Genomic DNA, 11195 nt, shown 5'->3' with positions numbered 1-11195 from the left:
TACGCCCATGCCCCCACCTACCATGTGCCCTTTATAATACTGCTGTCTTCTTACATGGAATCCTCAGGCATCAAGGCCTGGATACGACTGCTTTCTCTGCACCCCTGGTTTCTTTGTAGTTTGCGGAGACTTCTCATTATACTGACTGGTCTATGTTCTGTTTTCATTTGAATTCTGGTTTCTTCTGTTTTTAAGAAAACGTAACGTAAACCTGTACATGAGTTGACTTAATAAAGGCATAAAATCCACACAGTTCAATAACATGACCCAGAGAAATAACAGAAAAACAAGTTTATCCAACTGTTCCAGATTCCATTGATAGTTACACCATGTGTGAAAAGAACAGAAAATGTTCAGGCTAGTCACATATTTATTGCAAAGTGCATGTTGTCTCCTTGTACTATTTTTACACCTGTCCTTGTAAAAAAATATGTATAAAAAAGCAACTGAGAATGTAATATAGATATATATAAATAATATTGTACAAATAATCTTGATGGCGGCACAATTATAATTGGCATTCATATCATAGAAGTAGCTGCTGGAACTGCTAAGGGGTCCATAGAAGGGAAAACCTTGGTCCCGGTGGCCTCATGGGGCACCTCAAGGATAGTGTGCCTGTGCAAGCCTCAATGGTTAGACTGGCCCACCAGAGTACCACAGAATCCTTTGGTGGGCCCAGTTTTTGGCACAATAATAGAACCCTAATATCACAGGGTCCCAAAGTTTCAGCAGAAGACAACCCCATTTGGAGGTGACTTTGAAGACCAATTATTTGTCACTAGGCACTGAGTTAATTCAGATATAACCTACTATAACTTATTAAGGATATGTTCTGCATGTGCACTAATAACAACGAAGTTTAGAATTCCATTAAAGTGGACGTACCCATGTTCTGTATAGGTGTAGTGTGGTCCCCCAGAATCTGATGGACCCAAGGAACCCCAGTCCATCGCTGTAGCCATTAACCCTCTCCATAAACACCACAATGTTTGTTTTCATGGCTATGGTGCTATGATCCAGCAATGCATGGGGCCCCAGGATATTATTGATATAGGGTCCTCTATTGTATTCATTTGTATAGTGTGCTGTAAAATAACAGCCAGGAGCACAGTTTTGTAAAGCTAGACAAACACTTCTGGTCAATGAGACAGCTTGTTCCAATAATCCCCAAAACTCAACATGCTTAGGCATAACGCACATAACCTTTTTGAGGATCCTCATATATGGGAATGTCATATATAGCATCTATGCATCTCTATGGTTCTACGCATACTGCCTATGATTATATGTGGGGATATAAACTTCTGTTATGCTCTATTTTCTGCTGTATACTGGACCAAACTCTGTTCAATATACAGCACCTCATATAAGACTATATAGTCCTTAATACAGCGCAAAATATGGTTCCAAAATATGCACCGTATTATTGGCCGAAATGCTTGAATCTAAGAAATTAAAGGAATTGTCTAGAAAACACATTTTCATATACCCTATTAGGGAATTCTGAGTTTAAAAAAAAAAGGAGATCCTCTATTCAGGATCCTCATATCTTGGCCGGAGTGAAGAGCGGTTACAAAGAGCGTCTCTCGCTCTGGAGGACCTGTCCTGTCCTGCATTACACAGACAACCCATTGATGTGAATGGGCACTATGTAATTCTTCATTTCTCCTGCAGGGAAGTTTAACATTTTCTGCCAGTTTTCTCCACAAATGATCGCTGATTGCTGGGGGTCCAAAGCGGACAAACCCTTTAAAGCCATGTTTTTTTGTAGTAAGATCTGAGTGAAATATATTTGGAAAAAGCAGTGCGTCCTACATGTACCACCGAAATTGGTATTTTACTGGTATTGATATGCAATTGTGCACTTAGTTAATAGAAATAATTTGTCACTTATTGTCATTACCGGTATTAGTGTTTCTCATAAAGATGATTGTATCAGCGCAGTTTCTATGACGCCAGACTAAAGCCCTTCACACTATGAATCATCAGCTCATGGTGAAGAATTTCTGTGTACCCGGTAATACTGTTTCTTTGTTGCATGCAATTATTTCCCATGACAAGGTTTCACATGTGACAAACATCTAAAATACCCTGATCTAAACAGTTACTGTACTTTTTTGGCCTCAAAGTAATTTTTTTTTTTTTTTTTTTTTTTTGAATGATCACATAAAAATATTATGTATTTTTAGTTTTTCCTTATTATTGGGAATGTCTTCTTCTTCTTCTTCTTCTTCTTCTTCTTCTTCTTCGTTTTCCCGAGGAATGTTTACATTTACTTGCTGCTGATTCTTCCACTACATCTGCAGGAAATACAAGCATTTACTAATCCACACTAATTTAAGAAGCTGCTCGTGCTCTCATGGTGTCTGGGACAGAGGACAAATAATTTTTTTTAAAAGGCTCCGTCCCCCGCTATTTATTGCCTTTTCTGTGATGTAGGCAATGCAATGACGCAATTCTGCCGCCTGCATCATTCCATAGGAGCCTGGCCCTAAACGTGCTTTACGAAGAGGGAGAATTATGTTATTGAGGGGGCACAGTGTGGGACATTTTTTGAATTCAGGGGCACAGTGTTGGGCATTAACTTATTGAGGAGGTATAGAGTTTGGCATCATTTTTTTTCAGGGGAACAGTGTGGGGCATTTTTTTATTTATTAAGGGGGCTCAGTGTGGGGCATTTTTTTTTTATTCAGGGGGTGCAGTGTGTTTATGGGATGCCTTTGCAAGGAATAGTGCAATTAACTATGCAAATCGTTTAGTAAAAAAAAAGTTTCACTGACATATACCTCTCCGATGAATACCAAAAGGACACTCTTTTGGCATCTGACCGGTGAATGGGGCCTTATGGATATGTTCAGTGCATGTGCCAAGAGCTTTCCAGGCACATATGCCAAAATGTACCCCGTGAACATTGTGTGAATGCACCCTTAAATTATTTAAGTGATAATGACCAGCACTGCTTCCTCACAGCACTGGGGATCTGAGTTAAAATTCAGGTCCTCCGTCACAACTAATGCCACCAGACACAAAACTGACCACATAGGAATCTATGCGATCAAATTCGTTATCACTTTCCTTTTGCCATTTTTTTACTGTGACGAGGGAAAATCTGCCTGGAGTGCTGGACATATACAGGTCCTAAGAAAACTTTTTTCTAAAGCCAAATGTTATATCAGGGTAGGTATCTAATAAAAAGCCAAAGAAATTTCTTGAAAAGTAAGCAAAGTGCCAAACCTGTATGATTGCTTGTGTTCCAGTCCAGATCTGGTAATTCTACAAAAAGTACCCCCAAGGCTGTGATCATACACTGAGCTGCACCTATTAAAGTACAGGATGAGGACAGTACAAGTATCCCCTAGAGACATGGCATGTACTTGCTGGCCTAGTCCTGGTCTTTTTTGCTCTCTTAGGCTAATTTTATGGCAGATAATCCTACTTAACATGTGATTGGCTAAAACATTGCAGTGCATAATGCATTACATAGTCTAACTCTGATATCCCACATAGAGTAATTTATAAAACGTAAAGAGGTAACCCATAGCATGTACAACACACTTCCAAAAGGTAAGCCCTAGAATTGTTTAGGGGATCTGTACAGTCCTCTGTGTGTGTATAAGGAATAAAAGGGGATGACATTTTTTATTTATCAAAAAAAGGTCATGTGAGGAACAATTAGGGCTTATTCACGTGAACGTAAAATACGTCTGTGCTACGTGCGTGATTATCACGCGCGTCGCACGGACCTGTGTTACTGAATGTGTTACGTTCAGACTATCGGTGAATTTCACGCAACGTATGTCCGATGCGTGAAACTCACGACATGTCCTATATTTGGCCGTGTTTCACGCAGCACGCACCCATTGTAGACAATGAGTGCGTGCAAATCGCGCACGGCACACGGAAGCACTTCCGGGTGCCGCGCGTTATTCGCGCAGCAGCAGTAAAAACAATGAATGAAAACAGAAAAGCACCACGTGCTTTTCTGTTTGTAAACATAAAACCAGAGTGTCATCATGATGCCGGCTGCGCGAAAATCACACAGCCGCGCACCATATGCTGGTGACACACAGACCTTTTGCGGGTGCAAAATGCAGCGTTTTTTGCGCGCGCAAAACGCACACGCTCGTGTGAATCTGGCCTAAGTCTAAAGGCCCTTTTACAAGGGACAATTATGGGGCAAACAAGCGTTCACAAAACGCTCGTTCCCGATCATTGCCCTGTGTAAACAGGGCAACGATCAGCCGATGAACGAGCAAACGCTTGTAAACGTAGTAACCAGCGCTCGTCCCCATACATTACTTATCATTGATCTTTGTGAAAGGAGCAAACGAGCGCCGATCATTGAGCTGTCTCGTTGATCGGTGCTCGTTTACACGGCCCACTTTGGGGTGTGTAAGGGGACCGTAAGTCTAAAAATATGGATGAACTTTGAGACAATTAAGGAGTCGGTAAATTATCCCAATAACCATTAAAATTTGTAATTTTCACCTAATCCGCATTAATTGAATTTCTCTTTATTTCAATGTGATAAGCCCCGGAGAAGAGCAGGATAAGATTTTATGGGATCTACAGGCACTGGATATAATGAGTACATCAGAAGTAAACAAAACGTATCTGTCAACAGACAAAGGTAAAAAAAAAATCTTAGACCATATTATACTGGGTTTAAAAGATATGATCATATTAGGCAATGATTCATATCCCACGCAGGGGTGTAGTTAAGGTAGGGAATGATCGGCCTGGGTGCCAGGGTAAGGTACTCCAAGAAGCCACTGTTATTAAGATAGAGCAGAGCAGCCAACTGAATTTTGCCCCGCGTGTAGGAAAGTCTAGTTCGAAGTCTGATCCAACAAACTATCCAATGAATCCAATCTGATCCAATGAAACAAACTATGATTGATATCATAAATTCAAAGTAGGATTTGCAAGTCGCTGATTGTTTTGCAATATTTATAGCTCTAAACTCTTTTTTTTTTACCCCACATACCTGGCCAGATTGGTTGGTCAACGGCAAGATGTCATCATCACATAATATCCCCTCATTACCCCCCCCCAACAATTTTTGAAATGTCACATTCTGCTGTAATATCTTATAAATAAAAAGATCTCAAAAATCTATTAAATTCTGTAGTGTTTTACCATGTGCAAATGTTAGAAGAAACCTACAAGGAAGTTACGTTACAAGTTAAATAGGATTCCTAAACTAACCCAAAATCCCATTTAATGTAAATCTGGCTTCTTCACAAAACCAAAAATTTAATAAGAACTAAACTAAACTAAACACACCGCCCCAAGAAAACAGATTACAGGCTATTTAGTAGAAACATATGTGCATTCATGTAACTGTAGCTGACTGGTCCTCTGTCTGTATTTACACATGATCTGTAATAGGTGCTTTTCAATGGAAAGTCATTCTAAAGAAAATCATTATAATAATAAAGCATTAAGTAATAGCATGTAATTACACAATCACAACTCGGAACAATTCATAAATAAGTGATGGCTGATACAACTCAATGGAATGAGCATTCACATAACGTACGCCCTACAGTTCACCCAAGAAGCAAACACTCATTGAACTCTTCATGATCATTTATCGGCCTTCATCCAAGAACCTAAAAACAGTAGATAATCTCCAATGAATCATAAAAAAAAACCTACCTTACCAAATTTTTTTGCCACATTTTTGATGAGAAAGATTTAGGAAATCCCCTCAAAATAGTTGGAAGAAACTGTTGACATAATATGTTAACATCGGGTCATCTTAAGGTACTGTAAATATCGATTATTATTTTTATTACCATGTCGTTTCAGGTCCAAAATTCTGAGTTGCTTTATTTTATAAAATATCTTTAAAGGAGTGGGAGGAAGTTTATATGATACAGAGCTCCAATTCCAATGCATAGCCTTAAAATATAAAATTCTAGCTGCCGGTAGTCACTACTGGAGGAAGCTTAGGAGGAAACTGCTCACCTTCAACTTTTATTCACATCTCCCATAAAAAAGGAGGAGAGAGTAGCGAATAGCATATATAGATATATAAATGTATGAAATATCATAAAGCTTTATAGTATAGAAGTATTCATGTAGCAGGCCGGAAGGGGATAAGACACTAGGGTCAACACCTGGACCACCCCCGGAGTATTAGCACACTGAGAAAAGGGACACGCTAGTCCATTGTTATCGTCAATAAGTTAACTTTAACCCCTTATATAAAGGTTTTATATGTTTACCTGCGTTTGCACGTAATTTTATTGTTTGAGTCGTTACAATCGCGGAAATACCTTATATGTGTATGTGTTATTTGTTTTGACAATTTTATTAAATAAAACCACTTTTTAGGGGGAAAAAAGTGGTTTTATTTTATTTATACTGTAATCTTTTTTTTTTTTTTCATAAACTTTATTTAACTAATTAACTTTTTTTTTTTTGTCCCACTAGGGGACTTCACTTTGCGATCTTTAGATCGCAGATATAATGCTTTGCTATACTTTGTATACCAAAGCATTATGGCGTGTCAGTGTAAAACTCTGGCAGGGCCTAATAGACTTTTGTTAGGCCCCAGGCTGCCATGGAAACCCAATGGCGCCCCGCGATTTGCTGCACGGGGGCGCTGATGGGGTGACAGAGGGAGCTCCCTCCCTCTGTCAAACACATCAGATGCCGCTGTAGATATTGACAGCGGAATCGAATGGGTTAAACTGCCGGAATCGGAGAGCACTTAGATTCCGGCAGTTGGGGCAGGAGCCAGGCTGTGTATAACAGCCGTGCTCCTGTCGCTGATCGCGTGGGTACAGTGGCAGTACCCACACGATCAGAGGACGGATATATCCGTCCTTATGTGGGAACTAGCACCTGCATAGGACGGATATATCCGTCCTTTGTCATAAACGGGTTAAAGGTCCTTTTACACCGGCCAATATGGGCCATGAAAATGGACACCGTGAAAATGAGACAGCTCGATTCATTGGTCGGTTATGTATAGGGACGAGCATTTGCTACTACGACCGCTCGTCCCCAAGGAAATGTGCTGTCGACAACCATAATATTTATTGCTGCATAAAAGATGTGATGAGCCGATTAAGAAGTGTTTCCCCATTCAGCGGCTGATCGTTGCCCTGTTTTCACAGGGCAATAGATCGGATACGAGCGTTCATTTGAACGCTCGCTTGCCCGATTATTGGCCAGTGTAAAAGGGACTTTATTCTCGAGTCCTGAGGCACAACTCTTAATAGTACAAAAGTGGGTACAGTTCGTTACGGTTACAGAGAAATTCAGACACGCATTGCATGCTTTAAAAGCGCCCTTCCCCCATCTCTCAGTGCCTGAGCAACAGGTATTTGTTAGTTCCCGTTTGGTGGTTTAGCGCTATATTATCCTGTAATACTCGGCATTGACCCTGCTGCCTGCCCTGACTACCTACCATTTACGACTGTGCGCTGCTTGCCCACTCCTGTGCCCGTCTGGCTTACGTAATCTGCTTTCTGTTTTGGTCACACCGTTACACATAGACTTCTTTGGACCCCATATGATGGCTCTGTATAACTCCTGGTTATACGGAGCTGTATTACGGCCATGTGCATGTGTCTAAGGGTTACAGTCTTGCCACATTCTAACATTAGCATAGTGGCATCACAATAAATAAATATTATAGAGATGGCTTATTGTGGACTATTATCACTTTTACTAAGCAGTCTTGTTATTGATTATCTCCACCAGGGCTTCCATCAAAAATTTCTGGGCACCGTACAGTCAAGGCACCTGGACCCCCCATTAGTAGGAGAGGGGTGGCAACAAAAAAATTGCAGGAGGGGTCAGGGGTAAGACGCAAACTGGAGGAGACGCAGGGTGGAGACAGCAAAATCAGACTTCCAAATTAATTCAGACCCTGACTAGAGTGCCAAATTAATGCAAACCCCAGGTCAGATCCTTATGTCCCGTGTCGAGTCCTTTTGAATCTTAACTTCTAAGCGCGACACGCCTCGAGCTCATAAAACTGGGGACCTGCTTCATAAGGTCTTGACACTGGCCAGCGCCAGTACCTTGTGAAGCAGGATCACAGCAGTAGTTACTTTGGAGAAGAGAACGGGCTCGGCAATATAATGGTGCCATTCCTTTCTCAAAACTAACTACCACTGGGGTCTTTCTTTTAAGTTTTAAAACAAATTTTATAAGGGCAGCAGGGGGCAATGGTGGCAGGCTGGTCCCTTTTTTTTTATTTTTGTGGCTGGAGTACAAGCCATACTGCCCTGATGGCGGCCCTGATGTCCACTCCAAATTGAAACTTTTTTTTGCCAAGTGTTGATCTATGAGAATAGTCAAATTATTTGATCCTGGGGTAAAGACATTTTACTGTACATATTCCAGCATTGCAGACATCTATTTTATGTGTATGGATAGCTTTAATCTATAAAAATAACTTGCATTTTAGACTTTTCAGTTTCTAAATAGGGCACCAACATTTTTTACACCACATGATCTCACATTCAAACATATAACTAGAGGAGTGAAGCACATACATACATACATACATACACACTGTAGGTCAGTTCATATGTAACGTGAGACTTTTTATCTTATGTACTTCACAAACTTCATTGTGTTCCTGAAAACAGCCGCCTATATATATGGATGACCATTTAAATGTCTTCACGCGTCATAAATGTACTTTACCTTAAACCTTTAAGCATGCAATATCTCAGCCACCAGTTCTGGGCAAACATGCAAATTAGGATAGTCGCTGTGTTACTAGAACTAGTTTCCTCCTTCTGTAACCACAACCTATTTAACTGTTATATGGTAATATTTTCTTTTCATATGTTCTGTCAAATTAATTGTTAAAAAGAACGACAAAGAGTCATGCACAGGAACCATAGACATCACTTTTGTAAGTGCAGGCTAGGATTGTTGCTGTGTACAACTCCAATAAGTTAGCTACCCTTGTATGGGGAGGGCCAGTGCCGATTCCAGCTTTTCTACTGTCTGAGGCGAAAATTGAAATGCCCCCCCCCCCTCATCCACAAAAATATCATAAGAAATCCAAGTAGCCAACCTCTATTGGACCATTCACACATGTAAATTTAAACAAAAAAATTAAAGCTATGTAAAAAAATAGTTCATACTGCTAACTTTTCTTTTTTTGGTAGGTTCCGCTGGACCGTTTGGACTAAGTCATAGATTTGTTGGACTACTTCGATGATCTACTTTTTTTTTAAATAAAATAGTGAAAAAGGTTTCATGAGGGAGTTTTTATTTCAATTAAAAAAATATCTTATGTCTCTGTGTTCTTTTAATACTTTATTAGCGCCTTAGTAATGGCCACTGGCTGATTGACAGCGTTCCATTACTAAGGCAGGGGCTTAGCTTTGGCCAGTAAAAAGGCTTGCACTAACCTCCCATTATTACCCTGGTACCCATTGAGCACCTGGGCAGCCACGGGCTGGTATTATCAGGCTGGGAAGAGCCAAAAACCGTGGGCCTTCCCACACTGGTAATGCTAAGCTGTGGCTGCTTTATTGTATCTGGCTGGTTATGAAAAATGTGGGCACTCCACGTTGTTTTTTCAATTTTTATTTTTTTTAAATGACATGGGCTCCCCATTATTTTTCAGAACCCACCACATACAATTAACCAGCCACAGCCTAGCATTACCAGTGTGAGAAGGCCCACGGTATTTGTCCCTTGCCTGCCTGGTAATACCAGCCTGTGGTCCTCCAGTACCCAACCATCACTGCAGATGGTCGGGGTACTGAATCGTATCCGGCTCTTCCTGGTACCCCTGGTGGTGGTGGGTACTGGGGTAATAATGGGGAGCTAGCCTTTTTACTGGCGAACGCTAAGCCCTGCCTAAGTGGTGTCCCCGGATGAAGCCGTACCAACGGCGATACGCGTGGGGTCTCAGTCTCAGCCCCACTCTTGCCCTCACAGGACGGGGCCTTTAATCTCACCAGCATGGTGTGGTAATCACATATTTTCCTATCTTGCACACCTTTATTTATTTTCATTGTCTTTGCATTCTATATTTGACATTGCATTTTCAGTCATTTAAATGCAGATCTTTCCGGGTGTCCTTTCAGCCTCCTGCCCCCACTAATTTAAAAGTGATCGGCCAACAGTAGGGAGTGAGGTCTGTACTGCAAGGGGGTCTAAGCATTCTGCTGACAGCAGAGGGCTCTGTGGCGGAGATTAATCCCCCCACATAGAGTCTTTAGTAGTTACTATACTGCAAAGGGGGGCTGTCTGAGCATCTAACTGACTGCTGAGGGCTTTATGGGGAAATTACCCCCGATAGAGCCCTCTATAGTCAGTCAGATGCAAAGACCCATGTATGTAAATAAAGCTTAATAACTGTACTTAATAGCTTAATAACTGTACAATAAAAAGTTATCCAACTTTCTAATATATATATTTGTTTACTTCTGAGGGTCTGTTCACATCAATAGGGGCCCCCATCGCAGATCCGGCTGAAAATACCAGTATACAGCATGCTGCGCTATTGTTTCCGGTAAAACCACAGATTCCCCAACAGAACCCATTAAAGACAATGGGTTCCGTCAGGGGCTGCTTTTCTCTATCGAGATTCCTGCTTCTGGGATTTTCATTGTTCTGCTCCTGACAGAGCAAAACAACGGAAACCCGAATGCAGATTTTGACAAGCCCAAACCATTCTAAAGATGCTTGAATGGAAACATGTTTCTTTACATCTGTTCTGATCATGTCCAACTGACGCAAGTGCATGGTTAAATGAAGGGACAGTCCCATCCATTTGCGCTTCTAGGACATACTAAATCCAATTGGGGTCACAGCGGTGTGGTCCCCAGAATTAAGTATTTCTACCAATTATGACAATAGCTAATAAAAGTGTTTAATGGGAAATTCTCTAAATCCCTGTGTCATGCTCCGCCACCTCAGACCCTGAACTAGGCATGACAGTGATTCAGTTTTGCCCAGAGTGTTCCTTTAAGCAACCCCTTAATATATTACATAGGGGAAATTACTCAGAACTCCTTGACGTAGACTGCAAATCTATCAGTAGACTACACACTGCTGTTGACTATGCCTGTAGTTTGTAAATGGACTCCATACTACAGCCTGTTATAAAACACACCATGTAAACTAAAAAATAGGTTGGGACTTGAAATTCACAGCAGCTCAATATTTTTATTATCAGAACACTTTTTATGGCTCCTTGA

Source organism: Rhinoderma darwinii, chromosome 4 (genome assembly GCF_050947455.1).
Source record: "Rhinoderma darwinii isolate aRhiDar2 chromosome 4, aRhiDar2.hap1, whole genome shotgun sequence".
NCBI lineage: Eukaryota > Metazoa > Chordata > Amphibia > Anura > Rhinodermatidae > Rhinoderma > Rhinoderma darwinii.
This window is presented reverse-complemented; position numbering follows the sequence as displayed.